Source organism: Nipponia nippon, unplaced genomic scaffold (assembly GCF_047370975.1).
Source record: "Nipponia nippon isolate SJK-2023a ecotype South Korea unplaced genomic scaffold, ASM4737097v1 scaffold_7, whole genome shotgun sequence".
In the NCBI taxonomy this organism is placed as follows: Eukaryota; Metazoa; Chordata; class Aves; order Pelecaniformes; family Threskiornithidae; genus Nipponia; species Nipponia nippon.
Genome location: NW_028262391.1, coordinates 23,207,738 through 23,229,676, shown reverse-complemented (window position 1 = coordinate 23,229,676; position 21,939 = coordinate 23,207,738). Strand labels below are relative to the sequence as shown.

At 38.7% G+C, this 21,939-nt stretch overlaps 1 protein-coding gene across 3 annotated transcripts in view; it reads left to right on the top strand.

Annotated features, from left to right (window-relative positions):
- CLSTN2 (calsyntenin 2) overlaps positions 1-21,939 on the top strand; it is a 394,596-nt gene that overhangs the window by 202,076 nt on the left and 170,581 nt on the right. The window lies entirely within an intron of this gene.

The following is a 21,939-nucleotide window of genomic DNA, read 5'->3' as shown; positions in this document are numbered from 1 at the left end:
GAGGAAACATTTACGAATCATCTTTGGAACACTTTTGCATTCATTGAATTACTAATAAAATTTTATATAAATTCTTAACACGGTGGTATGCTGTGAGCTGGATGCTTGCTCTTTCCCAGTGTTGCAGAGGGGAGTGTGGTTACGTATGCCACCTTTGGGGTTTTTGCTTGGTTTTATGGTAAGGAATAAACAATATGGGGGATCATAAAGTACTTATTTCCAACCCTAATATTTCTCCACGTACCTCTACATTTATGTGTACCCTGTACATGCTTCAAGTATCTGATATAGACATTTGTAGATGCGTTCTGTTTTGAATGGGGAAAAGTTTCACAAGGAAAACTATACATTCACTGATAATATTATCATTCCCTTACTGGGTATAACTGAATCTGAACATACTGACAGTGGTATGTAATCAGTGGGTTTCAGTCCTTTCTAGTTTCAGAAATGTTTGTGTCCGTGTGTTTTATGATGAAACCACAACAGAACCTCATTACTTTGTTAGTTTTTGCTGTCAAAGGAACCTGTCATATGAACACAAAATCCAGACTTCTGCTGCACTTTATCAGTGCTGAATTTTGCAAGGATGTGGATGGTAAGCCAATTAAGCTCAGTTTGCCTATCATGTCACTGCAATTTTGGAAACTTCTTTTAACTACTTTGGAGAGCATGTACTGTTAAATAGATGTTTGTGTTTATCTCAGAGGTGGCTGCATTTCCGTGAAATGTAGCATGATGCTGACATAGTCCTTAATGATCTCTTAGAATATTTTGCCGCATAGTCTAACTTGTTCAAGGTGATGTGAAAGATGCCTAAGGCGAAAGCATCCTGTCGTCCCAAGTAGTATTTATTGCATCTTCCTGCATCTTAGTCTTACTGTTTTAAATTCTAAAAGTTAGTTACAGGTCAGAATTAAAACTGAAAAAACAAAGCTATATAAGCTTGAATGTTTGTATTCCTTTTAAAAATGTGTTATCTGTTCCTTAAGATATGCATTAATGCATGCACTTCATGCTATGAATTTACAGTAGTTGTGGCTGAATGTTCCCAAAATAACTAGTAAAGTATATTCTGTTAATATATGGGGTAAAATATGCAAAAACTAAGTACGTACTTCTGCAGTACAAAAGAACAGAATTTTGTCTATCCGTATGGATGGAGACACTTGCAAACATAACATATCAGTGGGGATGTTTTTAAAATTCTTTATAGTATCTCTTGTAGATCTCTTCAAGTATAGTCTTACTTGTGTGTCGAGTATTGGTAAACAATGTTGAAATGAATATTAGTACTGTAAGTGTTGAGCTTATGTATAAACTCACTAGAAATCTTAGGAAAATAATAAATAGTTTATAACAGTTGTAAAAAGCTTATAGAAGGATGTTTATGCAGAAGAGCCGTTTTTAAAATGTCAGTATCTTTTTAATGATTTTCGAGTGGCATAGGTGCTGCATATGTCAATCCATGGAGCAAAACATGTGGCCTCTTCTGTCCAGCTTGCTTGTCTTGTAGCACTTGGAAAATCAGTTTGATGTTGACATTTTATGCACGTCTCTTTGCTTTTAGGATTTTTTTTTCCTTTTTGACAACATCAAAACTTTGGATGCAGTTTTCTTATTTTTGCCAAGCTATAGTTTTTGAGTACTCCCCTCCCTGTGCCAAATGCAGAAAGAAGGATATGAACTTTTTTTTTGCATACACTTTGGCATGTTCCGCTGAAGAACTCACATCCCTAGGAATGGTTCCAATTTTTATACTAACTTTAAAGCAGACTCTGCAGAACTGAAGATATTTCCACCAGACATGCTGGAATGCATATGTTTAAAATATTTTTATGTCAGGTGGAAATCTTGATATTGTTTTCAATGGCAGCACATTTCATGGGTTTATTATGTTTTTCTTGTTTTCTGTTTTTTCCCATCTTTTGTGAACATGAAATTCACATTATTATTTTATTTTTAATTGGAAATTAATTCCAAGTTGACTGTATTCCAAATTTATGAAATTATTTGAAAAGAAATGACTGGAAGCATCTTGAAGCTGAAATTCCAGTTATGTACAAACTGCCTCTGAATGTTAGTTAAACCTTAATGATGATAATATCACTGGGGATGTAGTTCTGTGATAGAATGCTTTAACAACCACATTTTTCAACTGAGGATGCTTCAATCATAAGGCAGGACCAAACAGAGAAAAAGGCTCAAAGAGGGTTTGAGAGGTTTTCAGCTAAGCCTAAAGAGAGGAGACACCTATTCTACACTTCCATTATACTAGACATGGAAAAGTAGATTTTGTAATGCAAAAAAGAACACGAAAAATGCTTTGAGGATCAAAACATTAGGAGATAAAGATGTTATTCATTGTATCCTGTCAGTATTTGATTTTTATGCCTTCAAATAGATGTAGACAGTGATGTCTTCATTTTACTAGTATCTTAGTTGTGATCCTAATTTGTTTGCTCTTTTCAAGTTCTTCATTAATAAATCAATCTGTACATCTTCTGTGATGAGGAAAAAAAAAAAGGCAGTGCACATTTAGATTGTTTTCTACTTAGATACATGTTGCTATCTCCTTTGTGTGAAGAAAACCATTCACTTTTAACTATTTCTATTACTATTTGATAATAAACCCTGTAACAGAATTGACACGCTTCCCCAAAGGAGATGTATCATATCTTTCTTGCAGTATCTGGTGGAATAAAGATTTTCTTTTTCCTTCAATTTTATCAATTTGAGCCTGAACCTGGAGGCAGTCTGAATAGATGGGGTTAGAAGAATGTTTAGGCCAAGTTCTCACAATCTGAAAGTGACAGGTATGAAAGAGAAGGTCAGTGGCCTTTTTTGCAGATGATGGGTAATGTTATTGTACACACTGGGCATACTTTCAACGTTCTGCGCTTAGTTGTATTTTATATCAGAGGAAAGTACTCAGTGAAATGCTTGCTGCTACAAAAGACTTGTATTGTTGCTCATATTTCTGCAGATGGGAGCACCATTATGAGTTCACAGAATGGCTTTCTGAGTTGAAATAACTCTGCAGCACTAAAATACCTGTTTAGTGTTTATGAACTTCAAGTAAGCACAATTATCAGCCGTCATAAAAGCAAACTTACCAAACTGGTCAAAAAACTGATGTTGGCCCTTACTTGAATCAAACATTAAAAAGTAAGTGTAACCCATTTTTCCTCACGCATTTGACACTGGGTAAGGACAGAAGGCCATGAAATAGGAAAGCATTCATTTTCAAGGTAACACGTTCTCTAAAAGGCTCCATCTTGTGAGTATCTTCTAGGATTCATCACCATGTACTTAGTTCCCATCTTGCAAGATGAAGCTTTGCACTTCAGCATGTCTTTTTTTCCAAAACAATGCAGAAAACATAACTTTTTTTTTCTCATTTCAGAATCTTCCCATGTGCTATTTAGAAGTCACAATGTTATATTCATGGAAGCATATCTTTAAGCTGTTGGTGCAATAATTCTGGAAATTAGATCATGGATGTTGATAATAGGATTTGGATGACTTAAGAGATAATGTCAGAATAGAACATTGCAATGGGATAATGTCCTTCCACTGCTAGATGAATGTCTTGACATCACCTTGGCATTCATAGGAAATAAACGTTGAGGTGAAGCCGAGACATTTATTTCCAAAATGGGAGTCACTTACGCTAAAGCATTGTATTCCAGGGATTCTGTTTCCACTATACCAAACCATTGATGATGGAAGACGCTGTCATTTGATGGATTTTGATATTGCAGAATGACAGTTGATCTTCATGTGACTCTTATGCAAAATACGTGTATGTAGTTAGAATAAGAGAAATGTTGTTTCCTAATTGTCTTCGATGACAGATTTACATTTTTCTTTTTGCCATTCAAAATGACTTTATCTATCACAATACAGTAAATTTAAAGTGTCTGAATGGATGGACAAATAGGTGGGTATGGCCAGGCTCAGATCACAGTGGCCAATTCATCCTATTCTGTTTGGGAAAAGTACCAAGTGGAGTACTGCCAATGTCTTGTCCTGGGACCTGTCCTCTTTAACATCCATAGCAGTAATCTGGGGGAGGTCAGTGAGTCCAATCGCACGGAGTTTGCAGATGAAACCAAATTGGAGGAACCAGTTATGCTCAAAGGCAGGGCTGTCATTCAGAGGGATCTAGACAGGCTATATTTTCACAGACAGCTTTCAAAAAGGCACACCTAATTCTACGTTTCTACATTTTACAAGAGAGGGATGTTGTATGTAGAAGATGGCCTCCAGAACTTGTACAGTTAGTTTAATTTTCTCTTTAAAGAATATATTGTCAAATGGAAGGCCAGGAAGTACCACTCTGCTATACCACTCATTCAAGAAAACTAAGAAATCCTGTAGGATGCCTTTTCAGAAACATACTCTGATTAAATACTGGACGTGAAAATTCTTCTTTGCATTTTAAAAGGCTTAAAATATTATGTAAGGTTGACAGTATACAAACTGTTTTAGAAAGGCTACTTTTCAACATTGAGTGTAATATACTGAAAGCAAGACAACTTCAAAAAATAATTATTCACTGAAAGCATATGGTACTGCTTACCTTGTAATGTTCTCCTAATTAACATAACTGTAAAAAGATGACTATTGAAATTTAGATAGTAACTCTGATTGTTAAAATCCTAATTACAGCAGTGTTAACAACTGCAGTGTGGGTAATACTCTTTTATTATTAGTTCCACATCTGAGAATCAGTTCATTCACTTTCAAGGCATTTACACACTAATTTCCATGCACTTTTTTGGAAGCGAATGTGTGTAATGACTAATGAGCCAGCTAAAGCATTTATGTAAGATGGCTGTGGATACTAGGAGAAAACAGTGTATCCATTTCCACTTTAAGGCTGTGGAATATAGTGAGTTTAGGAAAATAAACTAGGTTACTTGGTTTAAGTGTGTAGATGTTGAAAATTAATTTACACAGTGCTGCGTTAGAGAAACGGCATTGTTTTGGAGGGATAAACACTGAGTACAAATACAATTACAGATGAAGAGAGTTGCAAGTAGCCTGCTTATAACACTAACCAGCTAAGCATGGTTTGCAGTTTCAAGTGTACAGGCTTTTGGCCAGTTTAATCCCAAGGCTAGTACATGATTGCAGATACGTTAATTCTGAAGATACAGGGAAAGATTGAATAACAGTTTGTAACAACAGCTGATTGATATATTTTGAGATGGTAACAACCATTCCTTGTAGGGATGGTTGGGTGAGGGAGAGTTAATACAGACAGTTATTTGAGAAGGACTGGAGGTGTTATTGAAGTCAAGCCTACTTCTTTTATGAGGAAACAAGACAAATGCAGGCAAAGGGAGAAGAAAAGAACAATAAAAGAGAAAAAAAATCCATCTTCTCTCTCTCTCTCTCTTTTTTAAGACTTTTACTGTAGTAGTGCTACTGCTGGAGAAACATGGCCTCAGCTCACAGTCTTATCAGACGTTTTGTGACCTGACAAACTTGAATTAATGTCGAACTGTTTAGGTCAATGCTCTTGACTGCCTCATTGGTCACAGGCTCAGAGCAATGTCGTGAAAGATGGTCTTGTCTGGATAAACCTGACACTTGCTAAACAAAAGGCAAATAAAAGATAAAAGGAAGGAGAATAGGAAGAGAAAGATAAAGGACAACGAAGGGAAGGTAAACCAAACTGATATTTTTAGGTCTTTCTGACTTCAAATTGAGACGAATATGTAATGTATTCATGCAAGTTGTTTTGATCGGGACAATAAAAGTTCAAGGGTGTTACGAAGAATCCAAGGAGAGTGTCGGAGTGGCAGCTATGCTGATAAGGCTTTCCAGAGGATTCCAAAAAGAGTTAATGTGTAAATTGCCATGTGCCATCTTTTCAGATTGTGGTCCAATGTTGGACCTAAATCACAGATGCCAATTTCAGATTCCATACTCTTCTGTTTAACATTGTTTCTGTGGTTTTGTCTGTCCTTGCTTCCAGTTCATATAATAACTTATGTGAATTTTAATAATTTTGAATATGTTTCTGTGGTAATTATTGTTATAAAGATTTTATAGGAAAAGGTACCAGAGGGAAACTGATGACTGAATTGGTTGAAGTAAAAATACCAGTTGTTTGGTTTTGTTTTTTTTTTTTAATTTAAAATTAAAATTTTGCCGAGGTACAAAGTGATGATAGTGGAGGACAGCTGACAGCAAAGAGTAATTCTACTTTGGAGTTTTTGGTCATAAATTCCTATATTATTGAAGAATTGGCATCACTGGGGTAGCACCTGTCTGTTCATGGATGTATTCGCTAACATGTGATTAACAAACAAAGATGATGTGTCTTTTGTTAACATCTATGGTGCCGCCCCCCCCCCCGCAACTCTTCCTTTGTCTTCATCTTTTCAATCTCAGTGACTGTTGTTTTGTAAGATCCTCTATTCTGGGCTCCAGTGCCACTGAAGAGCAGATAGTATTTAATGACCTTCTGCATCAGCAGTTTCATCTCTTGAGAAATTAAAATTGATTTGTTTTGTCTTTGATATTGAAAATCTAAAGTGGATCTTTTCTTCCCAACTTGTGTGATAGTAGCAACAGCAGTCAGGAAAGATTGGGGAAGAGGACTTAAAATAAACTCTGTTAACTAACATGGTCAGAAAAAAAACCAACCCAAAACCAAACCTGTCACTAGATAGTTTAAAGTATGTCCCTGAAAAGAATGAACACTTTTCCTCATCTCTGCAGTATTACAGGGATTCTGTCTGTGTAAAGAAAAAAAAAATAGTTTTCATATGACTTTTTGTTTGCCTGTTTATTTCATAGGACCTAATTCATGTTTATTCTTATCCATCCTGTCTTGGAAAAATTCCAGGTTAACCTATAAGAAACCTTATGCTCATCCTTAAAGGATAAATTAGTGTTTGACCTCAAACACCTTACTATTTTCTGTGATAGACTGCAACTTTCAGTTTATTATTTTAACAGATCAATAAGTACATTCATTAATTCTAAGAGGAAGCTCAGACTCTCTGCCTGAAGTTAAATTTGCCGGTTTTTTTAATTAGTTTTAGTCTCCCATAAGGTTGAAATTTTTTTAGGACAATCAAAGATAGGAAAGTAAGTCACTGGAGAAAAAGCAAATGATGCAGAAAATGCCAATATCAATTTCCTAAACAAGTCATAACTTGAGTGCCAAGAATCTTGTTTCCGGCACTAACTCTAATAATATGAGTAATCTACGGCACTGATCGGAAGGCATATTTTACAAACTTGTGATTTAACTTAAAAAGATGACTGAGAGAAATTAAACCTTGCTGAGCTGTGTGAGATAATGTCTTGAAGAAAAAAAGAAGTCCTTTATCCTAGAGGAAGTAATGTTGGTTGTACCATGATTTATATTTTAAAGGCATTATCAAGAAGGTGGATGGCCAAGTGCTGAAAATTTGTTTAGGAATATTTCCAGTTGTATTTCTATTGTATATTTGAAGTTAAATGGAATCTCAAAACAGGCCTTTAAAATGAAGAAACTAGTTAACATAAAATAAAAATTCCTTTATGTCTTCCACCTCAACCACTTCATATATTTTTCATTTTAGAAGCACAGTCCATCACATTTTGTGGATCTAGCTGGAAATTGGGTTGCTGTAATAACTTGTGGCTCAGTGTTAGAAGAATGGAAGTAAAAGTACTGAAGCTAATGTTGATTTCTTCAAAGTCAGATGAATTGTGTATATGAAGAAAAATGTAAGGTTTCGGGTTAGCCTAAACCAATTTTTTTGTCTGCTTATCTTCCATGAACTTCACTTCTCTGTACCCTAAGAAACATGAGAAATTAAACTTTTGTTGCTGTGTGAGCTAATCTTGTGGAAAAGTGTATCTGCAGTCCTTAACCCAGATTGGCTTCTCCTCAGAGTGAGGAAGCATCGTCTTTTGAGGCTCATTGACGAGACTAGAATGCGGCCACCGTTACCCGAATATTTTGGTGATGTTCCTGAAAGGAGTGAAATAGCTTTGAGGAAGATTAGGATATCATTGGAAGTAGATTGCTGGTGTAATTCATGAAAAGGAGAAATTCCCCAATGACAAAAGCAATGGGGGAAAAGTGATTTTTTTCTTTTTTTTTTTTTTTTGATGTGTGTTGACATTTTGGAGCTTTAGGGTGTTGTCAGGCATAGATAATACTTCCAATAACACAACGCACTCCTGCGCATGCCTTCCCTCACCCTGAACTGCTGCATCATTCAGTCCTACCTACATTTTCATGGGCTTTAGCTGAAATCCAGGAAATGAGAAAGCTTGTTTTCTCCTTTTAGTTTCTTGATCACCACCTTCCACAAAGTGCAGTTTTATTTCTTGTGCTTGAACAATCTCTAAGGAAAGAACAATCGTCTCTGAAAGTCAAATGGTTCTGATCCAGTAATCCATAATGATATTAGGAAGTGTGCTAAAGACAGAGATATCTACTGGATAAGACATCAATCCTAAGCGCTTTTATTTGCTAGAGTGCATTTTTCACAAGGCACAGTATCCTGGTCTGCTGCTTCAGTTTGAGCTGCATTTCAGCTGGAGCAGATGTCTTGCTCCCTTCCAGTCCTTAGTCTAGAGCTGACTATTCCAGCCGTAGGTGAAATACAACCTTTATTACCCAATACATGCACATCATGAAATGCAATTGTTTCATATTAACAAAGCTTGTTGAGATTCTAGGGTGAGATGTGCTGAAGAAAGGTAGACAATATTTTTTTTACTTCATGTTATAAGAGTGTACAACAGTCATATTAGTCAGAATATCTAGAGCAGACTTTCCTGGATTAGCTATCCAGAGTACTGTATGTCTCATTCAAAACACCTACCACAGAATTTAGCAGACTTTGCATTTACATTTGTAGTATTTCAGACCGAAGGGATTCTTCCATGTTCCAGAAATTTAGACTTGCTATCAAAGACTTGCTGTTTAGGTAATGGTTTTCTAGCTCTGCTTTCCTTACCAGTTTTTATTTTCAATTCCTTCTTGGTTCTTTTTCTCTTTTTAGCAGGGGGCTGTCGTACTTTGTCGCACAAACAGATGTCTAAAGTCTTCTGTTTTTTAGAAGAATACTTTTGTATTTGTGTGCAGAAGACCTTTATCTTCTGATAAAGAAGGTGAAGTCCTTTTCAGGTTATGTTAATAATCCCTTATGAGGGAGAGAAGCAATTCTTTTCTAAGAGAATCTTTTACTAATTTATTTTCCAGTGTCATGTACTGTTCCTTCTGATGTTATTTTCTTCTAAGTTTTACAATATGCATACATACACAGAGACATCGTAGAATCATAGAATATCTCAAGTTGGAAGGGACTCATGAGGATCATTGAGTCCAAATCCCTGCTCCTCGCAGGACTACCTAAAATTATACCATATGACTAAGAGTGTCATCCAGATGCTCCTTGAACTCTGACAGGCTTGGTGACATGACCACTTCCCTGGGGAGCCTGTTCCAGTGATCGACCACCCTCTCAGTGAAGAACTTTTTCCTAGTGTCCAATCTGCACTTCCCTTGGTACAGCTTTATTCCATTTCCTCGCGTCCTATTGCTGGTCACCAGAGAGAGGAGATCAGCACCTCCCACTCCGCTGCCCCCCAGTGAGGAAGTTGTAGACTATGATGCGGTCACCCCTCAGCCTTCCCTTCTCCAAGCTGAACAAACCAAGTGCCTTCAGCTGCTCCTCCTAAGTCTTGCCCTTGAGACCTTTCACTGTCTTTATTGCTTTCCTCTGGACACACTGTAATAGTTTGATGTCCTTCTTATATTGAGGCACCCAAAACTGCACACAGTACTTGAGGTGGGGCTGCTCCAGTACAGTTTAGAGTGGGACAATCACCTCCCTCGATCTAGCTGTGCTGTGCTTGATGCACCCCAAGACACAGTTGGCCCTTTTTGCTGCCAGGACACACTGTTGACTCACATTCAACAGATGTCTTTCTGTGGGGCTGCTCTCCAGCATCTTGTCCTCCACTTGGTACATATAACCAGGATTACCCTGTCCCAGGTGGAGAATCTGGCACTTGTTCTTGTTAAATTTCATATGGTTGGTGATTGCCCAGCTCTCTAGTCTATCCAGATCTCTCTGTGTCTCATCATTAATTTTCAAATTAATATTCCCCCCTTCTTTCATCTACCACAATTCTAATGGCATTAAATCAGTGCAGTTACAGATGATAGTTGCTATATGTTGAGAAATATTCAGTATAGTATCTGAAGTACCCAGCAGCCTCATAGCCCTTTTAGGCATTTATCGTAACTTTGTGAGGCACTGGATGCATGCTAGTCATGGTTTATTGTTGGAGACCTGAGATACAGGGCTTGCAGCTAACGTCCACCCAGTGGACTTTCCTGTTTTTCTCTGAAGAGTGTAGTCTCATGTTCTGCTCATTTTCATTTCAAATCTCTCACTTACTTTTGAAGCACCTCATAATGTGTAGCTTATCAGAGGGAAACGTAAGATCATTATTACCCTTTTTTTCTCCTACAAGTTTGTGAACACTTCTGCTGTCCCATCCAAGCTCAGTGTACAAATATAATAGCAAAATCTGTACCCTGTATCAGTTGCACCTGATGTGTATCTCTGTCCTTTTCTGAATCGAATATGGATATTGCTACGATTTTCTATTTACACAAATATCATATACGTGTAAATTTCTTGGAGTATAGTTCAACTGTGCATGCTACAAGGCAATATTTAACACAGTATTGCAATGCAGCCCATCTGATGCAGTGATCTAAGAGCAAAAATAATGTCCGATAAAGTAGCCTAGAAAATGCTTCCACAGCTTTTTCTCCCATTCTTGTATAATTTTTTCTGCTGTAAAACAATGCTTCTGGCATGCTTGCTGTAAAATTCCCTTCAGTGAATCCTGTCTTCTTTCATAATCATTCCATAAACAGATGTCCCCTCCTCAGAAGGACCCATAACTAAAGCCAGAAAACGCTAGCTAGATGCGTAAAGCCTATACAATGTACTAGAAGGAAACAAGTCATAGAATCATTAAGGTTGGAAAAGACAAGGCCTTAAGATCATCGAGTCCAACTGTTAACTTGGCACTGCCAAGTCCACCACTAAACCATATCCTCAAGCACCACGTCTACCCTTCTTTTAAATACCTCCAGGCATGGGGACTCAACCACTTCCCTGGGCAGCCTGGTCCAGTGCCTGACTACCCTTTTGATGAAGAAGTTTTTCCTAATATCCAACCTAAACTTCCCCTGGCGCAGCTTGAGGCCATTTCCTCTCGTCCTATCACTTGTTACTAGGGAGAAGAGACTGACCCCCACCTCGCTACAACCTCCTTTCAAGTAGTTGTAGAGAGCAATAAGGTCTCCCCTCAGCGTCCTCCAGACTAAACAACCCCAGCTCCCTCAGCCGCTCCTCATAAGACTTGTTCCTAGACCCTTCACCAGCTTCGTTGCCCTTCTTTGGACATGCTCCAGCACCTCGATGTCCTTCTTGTAGTCGGGGGCCAAAACTGAACACAGTACTCGAGGTGCAGCCTCACCAGTGCCGAGTACAGGGGCACTATCACTGCCCTGGTCCCGCTCGCCTTGCTATTTCTGATACAAGCCAGGATGCCACTGGCCCTCTTGGCCACCTGAGCACACTGCTGGCTCATGTTCAGCCGGCTGTCAACCGACACCCCCAGGTCCTTTTCTGCCAGGCAGCTCTCCAGCCACTCCTCCCCCAGCCTGTAGCATTGCATGGGGTTGTTGTGACCCAAGTGCAGGACCCGGCACTTAGCCTTGTTGAATCTCATACAGTTGGCCCCGGCCCATCGATCCAGCCTGTCCTGCCCTCCAGCAGATCAACACTTCCACTCAACTTGGTGTCATCTGCAAACTTACTGAGGGTGCACTCGATCCCCTCATCCAGATCATCAGTGAAGATATTGAACAGGACTGGCCCCAGTACTGAGCCCTGGGGAACACCACTCGTGACCAGCCGCTAACTGGATTTGACTCCATTCACCGCCACTCTCTGGGCTTGGCCGTTCAGCCAGTTTTTAACGCAGCGCAGAGTGCACCCATCCAAGCTGTGTGCAGCCAGCTTCTCCAGGAGAATGCTGTGGGAGACTGTGTCAAAAGCCTTACTAAAGTCCAAGTAGATAACATCCACAGCCTTCCCCTCATCCACTAAGTGGGTCACCTTGTCATAGAAGGAGACCAGGTTAGTGAAGCAGGACCTCCCTTTTATAAACCCATGCTGGCTGAGCCCGATCCCCCAGTTGTCCCGCACGTGCTGTGTAATGGCACCCAACGTGATCTGCTCCATGACCTTCCCCGGCACCGAGGTCAGGCCGACAGGCCTGTAGTTTCCCAGGATCCTCCTTCCGACCCTTCTTGTAAAGGGGTGCCACATTTGCTAGCTTCCAGTCATCCGGGACCTCCCTGGTTGACCAGGATTGCTGATAAACGATGAAGAGTGGCTTGGCAAGCTCCTCTGCCAGCTCCCTCATTATTCTCGGGTGGATCCCATCTGGCCCCATGGACTTGTGCGCATCCAGGCGGAGGAGCAGGTCGGTGACTGCCACGTCTTCAACAACTGGGGCTTCATTCTGCATCTTATCTCCATCTCCCAGCTCAGGGGCCTGAAAAACCCGAGGATGACTAGCTTGACTATTAAAGACCGAGGTAAAGAAAGCATTAAGTGCCTCAGCCTTCTCCTCATCCTTTGTAGCGAAGTTACCTTCTGCATCCAACAAAGAAGGGAGATTCTCCCTGGCCCTCCTTTTGTCGCTGATATATTTACAAAAGCTTTTTTTGTTGTCTTTAATGGCGGTGACCAGTTTAAGTTCCAGCTGTGCCTTCACCTTTCTAATCTTCTCCCTGCATATCCTCACAACATCCTTGTAGTCCCCCTGAGTCGCCTGCCCCTTCTTCCAAAGGCGGTAGGCTCTCCTTTTTTTCCTGAGTTCTAGCCAAAGCTCTCTGTTCAGCCAGGCTGGCCTTCTCCCCCGTCTGCTTGTCTTTTGGCACATGGGGCGGCCTGCTCCTGCACCTTTGAGACTTCCTTCTTAAATAACATCCAGCCTTCCTGGACTCCTTTGCCCTGCAGGACTGCCTCCCAAGGGACTCTGTTAACCAGACTCTTAAGCAATCGAAAGTCTGCCCTTCTAAAGTTCAGGGTAGTGGTCTTGCTGACCCCCTTCTTTACTTCTCCAAGAATCGAAAACTCTATCATGTCATGGTCGCTGAGCCCAAGACAGCCTCTGACCACCACATCACCCACCAGGCCTTCTCTGTTCGTAAACAGCAGGTCCAGCGGGGCACCTCCCCTGGTTGGCTTGCTTACCAGCTGCGTCAGGAAGTTATCTCCCACACACTCCAGGAACCTCCGAGACTGCTTTCTCTCTGCTGTGTTGTATTTCCAGCAGATATCTGGTAAGTTGAAGTCTCCCAGTAGAACAAGGGCTAGAGATTGTGAGACTTCAGCCAGCCGCTTGTAGAATACTTCGTGTGTTTCCTCATCCTGGTTGGGTGGTCTATAACAGACTCCCACCAGGATACCTGCCTTATTAGCCTTCCCCCTGATCTTTACCCATAAGCACTCAACCTTGTCGTTACCATCGTTGAGTTCTAGACAGTCAAAACACTCTCTAACATACAAGGTTACCCCTCCACGTCTTCTTCCTTGCCTGTCCTTTCTAAAGAGCTTGTAGCCATCCATTGCAGCACTCCAGTTGTGTGAGTCATCCCACCATGTTTCTGTGATGGCGACCACATCATAGTTTTCCTGCCGCGCGATGGCTTCCAGCTCCTTCTACTTATTGCCCATGCTACGTGCATTGGTGTAAACGCATTTCAGTTGGGCTATAGATCTCTTCTCCAACACAGGCATGCCACCCCTAGGCTCATCCCTAGCAAGCCTGGTTTTATCCCCTTCCCCCTTCGCATCTAGTTTAAAGCTCTCACAATGAGGCCTGCTAACTCCTGGGCCAGAATCCTTTTCCCCCTTTGCGACAGGTGGACCCCATCTGTCTCCAGCAGGCCTGGTGCCATGTAAGCTGCCCCATGATGAAAAAAACCAAAATTCCACCGCTGGCACCAGCCTCTGGGCCACACAGTATGTTTATATTTACACATAATGATATTTTACATATTATTTTGTATTTCTTGTGTCATTGCAAAATCTATTATGAGTGAAAAAAAGGATCCAAGAAATCTAAAAACAAAAAGTGACTTTTCTGTTACCAGCTTATAAGTGTTTACTTTCAGGATTCCAGATCTTTGCATTAAAGAAAAGTGAAACTGCTTTTACTTCTGTTTGCACTGTTTTGGACTGTGGCTTAAAGTTTAATCATATTTCAGTTTTAAAATATATTGTATTCATATTTTATTTTTGAAGAGGCTATATGTTGGATCTTTACTTTGAAGAGAAAGACATTTATAGATAGTTTCATTATTTTACCATCCAAGTAAAATGCCTTTAGATATCTATAATGATTTTTCCTTCTCATTATTGCAAATTAAGTTTTATTATGAAATGGTGTTCAAGATACTGATCACTTAGTATTATAAGGGAAACCAGCCTAGTGGAAATAGATTAGATGCGATTTATAAAAGGAAAACATAAATATGCTTTTGGAAAATAATCCTGGTTATATAGGTGCAGCAACAAATAAAGTTCAGGACTGTAAGTATTCATCCCATAGGAATAAATCAAGACAAAAGGCAGCTAATTGGAAGAATTTGTGAGGTGTGCTAGTGTAAAAGAATTTTCATTGTTTTATAGCTGAAATCCAAATATTGTTGACAGAAACTTCAGCTATTGACATGCAGCTAATAAGCAGCTAGGAGACCAGACAAATATTTGGAATAGAATGGAATTTGAGAAATAAAATTTAAAAGTTTGTAGCACTCATTAAAAACAAGTTGTTGTGCTTCAGTTTCTAGAAATACACTAGCTTATTTGTCAGCCTGATATGAATGTTCTATCCATTTAGTCTTAAATCTTTTTCATTTATGTATATGGAAGCATATATATATATATATATAATTAAACATATACCTGTTTAAAAAGAGACCTTAAATGAGAAAGTGTTTATTTTGGGGAAGAATTTGGGGATTTTTTCCTGTCCAACCTCCCTCTTTCCCCCAGTAGCTACAGCTTCCATTGAAACTTAGACTCTTCAATCGGGTAATTTAAAAACCCACTAATTCAGAGAAATAGATAGAGGTTTTCCTCATTCTAAAATTCAGGGAGATTTGATGGCAAGTAATATGTGTAGATCATGGGAGGCTGCCCTGAAGAGTAAAGAGACCCAGGACAGCTGGTTGATCTTCAAGGATGCCCTCCTCAAAGCATGAGAGTTGTTCATTGCACAGGAGGTCAAGGAAAGTGTAGATTTGGTTTTGCAGATGTTAATATAAGCTAGTGGACTTGAATTACTCCTACAGCAAACTGCCCCGTACTAATTTGGAAGTTCCTGGACTGAAAAAACTAGCCATGAATTTGATCCCACTGGGGTAGGATCAAACAGCAGAACTAGGTCAACCAGTACTAGGTCAAGCAGGAGAACACCTGCACCAGATAGATTGGGTCAGGCCTGATCCAGCACATGTTCAGAGACCCTCTCTGTTTCAAAAGATGCCTACTGGAATATAAACCTGTCCTTCCCAAGCAAAAACCTGGTGAGGCTGCTGTTCAAGGCCTGGCATGACTTCTAAACAGGGTAAGCGACCTCTGTGGATGTTTGTTGGATGCAGACTGCATTTAGATGCATAGCAGAATGAATTTAATTGGAGGCATAGATAACAAGGTTCCACGCCACTGCGAGTAATACGCAACTCACCTTGTGTATGTAAACTCCACGAAATGCAGTGCACAACTGATCAGAGTGCACAGCATTTAAAAGGTAGTGAACCGAGCGTGAATCAAAATCTGGTAAAATCGATAACGGCACTCCAATTGCACAAAATCCGCTATTAAAGTGAATGGAATTAACAGTGACATCCACATCCTATATGGTACCAGAAAAACAAATGGGCAGAAAATGTAAATAAATGTAAACTCTTCCTGAGCTGTGCAATGAAGCTCTTCCGTTAAAATATCTGTGGCAATAGCCAAAAAATAGTAAGAAATAATAATAATAATAATAGGTTTCACTCTGTGAAAAAGTCCTTACTTGCATGTTGATGGGAAAATTGAAAGAAACCCAGAAGCTACAAGCAACTCCAAGAAAACACAGGAACAGTTTAAAGTCTTATGCTCAGTTTAGGTAGTCATACCTTTAATATCTATTTCCTTGTGCAATTGCTTCAATTGCATGACCAGTTAAAATTTTTTTGTGTGTATTTGCTCCAAAATATTGGTCATTTAAGTTAATGACAGCTAAGTTATGACCTTTGAAAAGTTCTGTATATATGTAATTTTGCAGGAAAGCAACAGAAATAAATAGTAACAACTACTGATACATAGATATATGCACAGGCACTTGCTCAGAAGATACTAGTTGTCTTTTTCTCCCTCTTTTGTGAGCAGTGGTAGAGTTTAGCTGTGATCATCAAGAGGGCCTTGTGCCATAAAATCCGTGCCTGTGTCTTGTGGACGTCATATTTTCTCATGCAAATAATCTTTTGTGACATAATGTGACATGTACAATCAAGCTCAAAAACTCTGGAGAAATATGGTAGTTGAACTTTCCACCAAGAAACTAAATTTGTGGCTATTGAATAGTTTCAATATTCAATAGGTAGTCATAGTGGAAGCTAAATAGTTGCTCAGTCTTATGGAAGGACTAGGGGAATAAAGTTCAAATCCATAATAAAATTTTATTAATATTCTTGATGATGATATCATATTTCTTAACATCTGCCAGTGGGTTCCTGAAGCCTTAGTGGAGATCCCAGCTGGCAGCATAGCATGGAAGGAGCTAATGCTCATTTAAAAATGTTTGCTGTAGTATGAAAAATGGGAAATTTTGCCACAATCAGAAAAATGAAATAAGAGGCAAGCACAGAAACCCAAGAGTGTAAACTAAAAAGAAATTTCCTAATAATCTTTATTCTTTCTTATCAGCTTTGAAAACAGAAACTTTTGGGGAGAAAAACAGGCTCATCTTATGATGCACATTACTCAAGTATTACCTCATCGACATAGTTCCTCTTTTTTTCCCCCTAAAGCTAAAAATATACTGACATCAAGTAACTTTGGTGGTGTATAGGTAATTTGCAAGTACATAAAAATTGAGACTAGAAGGAAACTACTGATTGTCCAACACAAAGATTATGTGATCTGCGTGCCTGCCTGGCCACTTGTTGAGAGCAGAAAGTTTGTTGGAATAGATACCAAACAAATGACTACAATAATACTGTGAATATTCTTCTCACTGGCAATGTACAACACTCCAGGAATCTATCCTTCCTGAAACTCATGCCATGTGTGCGTTGACTTCTACAGAAGTTAATTGAGAAGAATAAGGGGAACCAACTTTCTCATGAAAAGAACTGATGGAAAAATAGCATTTTACCCTGCAGGAAATTTTGTCATTTGTTTTCGTCCCACGGAACAACAGAGTTAAAGTGATGGTAATATTTTTTTTAATGTGTTTGCTTCAAGTTATTCAAAAATGAAATGGTCTGTGTGGATTAATTAAGTCAGTGTTCATCTCTATATCAAGTTAACACTTGCATCATTGTGCCTCCTGCCTTTCAGTTCTGTGGACCACACTCTCTGGAAATGTTAGTGGTGCAGCCACAGAGACAGGCTAGTGTCTTTCTTTGGAGATGTAGTTCTGCTAGGGAGGTAATGAAGACACATTGCATAGGACTGTTAAGTTTTTCTTAGTTTTTACTGTATCCAGATCAATTTGTTAGGCTCAGCTGAAATGCAAGTTACAGTAAAATGACTTAGTTCTTCACCGACTTGCACTTCGTGTTTGCATTTGAGCAACTCTCTCCACGGTCAGAATTCTATATTAAATAACAGTCATGTTTTGCATTTAGTTTGTACAGATGTAAGTGATTATGGCAGAAATGAAGTTTCTTGTCATACCTACCACTGCCTAGCCAACAAGACTAATTACTTCATATCACGCTGATTTTCTCATATCTGTGTATTTGGTGGTGTTGGCTAGCATAGTATTTGAGTGTATCTAAAGGAATGAGATCCTTTTCTTTGTTGTTTTCTCTTCCCTTATTCCACAATACATCTTCCCTTTCCTCTTAAAGTTAGCAATAAAAAATGAAGTTGCAAACTAAGCATTGCCTAAGAAATCTATTTCTTTTGGTTCCTCAGACTTAGTTACCTTCAGGCCAGAAGCTGTGTATGAATGATCATAGGAACTCTCCTGTCATGCTGTTCTTTTCTCTGTCTTATACTGGGTAGATCACAAGATGGATCTGCAATGGTAGTTGTTTGCCATTTGCTTAATTTCAAGGCATTATTTGATAATGCTTTTTTCCCCTGTATTTAAACCTGTGGTGCAGCTAACATTCACAATGCTTGCAGCACTACTTCTACACATGTAGCAAAAAAATTTAGAAGTGACAGAAGTATTCTTTGGGTGGCAAGGATGCAGTCGGTGTCATAAAGGATTGTCCTTGTTAGAACAGACTAGACAGCTTTTAAATAATTAGGAACAAAAAATATTAAAGCAGTAATGTTTTTTCCAAGGAGGTTGTGGCTGTGTGTCCAATGTGTGTAATGTAATGAAATGTCACAGATTATAAGAGGACTTTTTTGTCAAGTTTCTTAAACTTAAGCATGGTTTACAATAAATATTAAAAAAATATTGTATTGACGTATATATTGTAAAAATCATGCCATTACAAAAGATCTCTTCCCAAGTTATGATAAATTCTACAAGTCTGCCCACTCACAGTGAGAAACAATGTTTTTTTCAAATTTTGTTATAGTTTGATGCAAAACATGTTGTTTTGTTACACTTATAGCTTCCTTGACTTACAAAACAAACACTTTAAAGACAACATTTCTCAGAGAGATGCTACCAGAACTGTGCGGTAATAAGCATCTAAATTACATATCTTGCCATTTAGAACAAATTGGATTTCTTTTCATTAATATCAAGGAAGCAGAAAACAAGCTGAATCCCAAGTGAATTAAATGAACATAATTATTTGCTATTTCTTTTGCTACTATAAACCAGTCTTTATTCAATTAAACAACTCATAATCATGTACCCACTATTTCAGTGGAGTTCAAAACAGCTAGTGTCAAAACTAAGTAGTTTTCATCTACATTGTATATAGTGGTTTCAAACCCTCTATTACCATAATCATGGCAAGTGTTCTAGTACATTTTTTTAAGCCTAAACAAACCAAAAAACTGCTAGTGGTTCTGCAAAGTTTTTTTCCTACGCAAGTTTTTGAAATGCTGTGATACAATCTTGAAAACATGAATGTTTCTTTCTATGTTTTGTTGAACTCAATTCCAGTTCTAGATAGGCTGCTAGGAAATAATCTTAAATATTCATCCCTGTAAGAAACGTGGAAAAAAAAAATGCAAAATAAATCACAATCAAGTTGTGATTTCTTTTTGTTGTTGTTTGAGGAGCTTGATGGGACTAAAAATCTCATAATCCCCCAAATCCTTAATTACTAACTGTGCTACAGTTTCATTCAGAGCTTTATATTACTGCTGCGGTGACTTTACTGGTCTAATCAGTGCTGAAATGGTGAGGTACTTTATAATATAGAACAGAAACACTAATATTTAATCCTCAAAGGTGTTTTTTCCCCCTCCTTCCAATTATATGTTTCTAAATGGGGCAAATTCTATTTTATGGGAGACCAGAGAAAAACCTCTCATTTCTGCTTCTTCAATCAATACGAATGAATTTGTTAAATTTTTTGAGAATGTTTTCCCAGAACTTCTCATTTTTGCCTCATACCTTAATGTTTCTAGCTGGTAGTTAATTGTTTATTCCTTTCAGTATTGCTCTAGAGATCCTTGATGGATTAGAGCTTCAGTGCAAAACATTAACATAATAAGATAAGTCTCATAATGATACAGAAGAAAGTGTCCCAAAGTGATGAAAGTAGCTTTCTCTTAATGTTTTTATATGCAGAGACAATTTGCGTTATAGTTTTTTAAAAACATATTTTGCTACCCATATTACAGAATCACAGTTAATTTTAAAAGAATAGCTATAGCATTAGATGAATCTGCTAGGAGAGTGAATGCTTTAGCCATAATATGCAAAAGAGATGAGAAATCTCTCCATAACTTGGAGCCCCCCTGAACAGCTAAGATTGCAATACCAAAGCAATACAGTTGTGCCTTGGAAGACTTGGTGAGATGAAAGAAATATTGCCATTCTCTACAGGGACAAATGGAAGACTTCTCATTCTGATTACTCAGAAGGGAGAGAGGAAAAGTGACTTGCTCCTCCTAAATCAGATCAAATCCCTGGAAGTTACAGCATTTGGATGAAATATAATTCCTGTTTCTTGATCAGGCTACACAGACAATCGCTGTAAAATATTACTGCTGTTGAGATGTTGTTCATTGCTCTTCCAACTGAGGTTACTGCCTCCACAGCTGAATTGATGGAGTAGTTTGTTTGGATATCAGACTTCTGCACAGACCAGTGGTCTTATTTTTACTTTTGAAGCTGTTTTTCTTAAGGAGTTGCTGCATCTCAGAGTATGGTCTAATGTATACTTCAGTGATGGTGACCTGGAAAGGATGCTTGGAACAATATGGAATATTTCTGTACATATATCAGTTCATTAAAATCCAAGCTTGGGTAAGTTTAGGTTCCATACTAAGCCAGAAACTGATCTGGACTTTGTGAACTGAAAAGTTAATCTGCTTTGTTGTTATCTCTTCCATATGTTTCTTAAATTCTTAAAGTTATACTTTTTGGATTTGTTTTTCTACTCCTCTGACTTCCAGTTAGGTTCAGAAACAAAACAACATCCTGGGGTATGTGCCATCATCAATTTTTACCATCTACTATAAATTACCTCTTTCTGAGATTTAGTATTGAATAATATAATGGAGATTCTTTTTATGTGTGAAACGATGATTAACTCTTGCTTGACTTGATTTGTTTTCTTACATGGGCAGAAATAGAATGCAAAAGCCATCACTGTAGACCAGTTGTCTGCTTTTGAGTTCTGCATATTTCATATGATTTTTTAAGATGAAAGATAAAATAACCTGAAACTGAGTGTGCAGCACTATAGTATTTGATGTTTGTTGCAGGCAAGTGCTTCTAGGATACACTTGTTTAATTTACAAGTAAAGCACTTCAGGATTTCTTGTTATTGTTGTTTTGTCAATGCTACAAGCTCAGCTTGAGATGTAAATCAAGCTGTGTTCATTCTGGTTCATGCACCATTGCCAATAAAATGTTTTTGGAACTGAAACTTAGCTGGCATCTCCTGGTTATTTGGAGATGGAATCCAGCTCGCATATCCATAATGGTCCTGATTCTTCAGAACTATTGCAATAAATAGCAAAGATGCATTTTTGCTGTTTGTGGAAACAGAGCTTGAAAACACCGAGTTGAGACAGTCACCCCCAAGAGTCCTCCCAAAGTCTGTGGAAGCTGTGGAGGCTTCGTTCTCCCTCCCTGCTGCCAGCATTTGCCCCAGGGTTGTTTGGAGGGCTTGGAATTGCCTGATAACCATAGCAGCTGGCTGTTGCGTCAGGTAGCCTATGGAAGTTCTTTTGTTGCTACATCATCTGAGAGGAGGTTGAGTGCAGAGTTTTTTGCATGACTGCTTTTGTTTTCTGATTTTTCACAAGCTGCTGAGAATGCATAGTTCGAAGTCATAGGAGCATGGTGATTACGGCATGGGGCGGCATGATAAGGCCAGCAGTCTGGTGTTACTACACTACTTTGTGAGGGTCTATATTTAGATTTACGCTCTGAAGTTGTTTTAGTAACATTCTTGTTATGAAGGGTTTATGATGGGAGTATTTGGGCATCTCTTTAAGGCTTGTG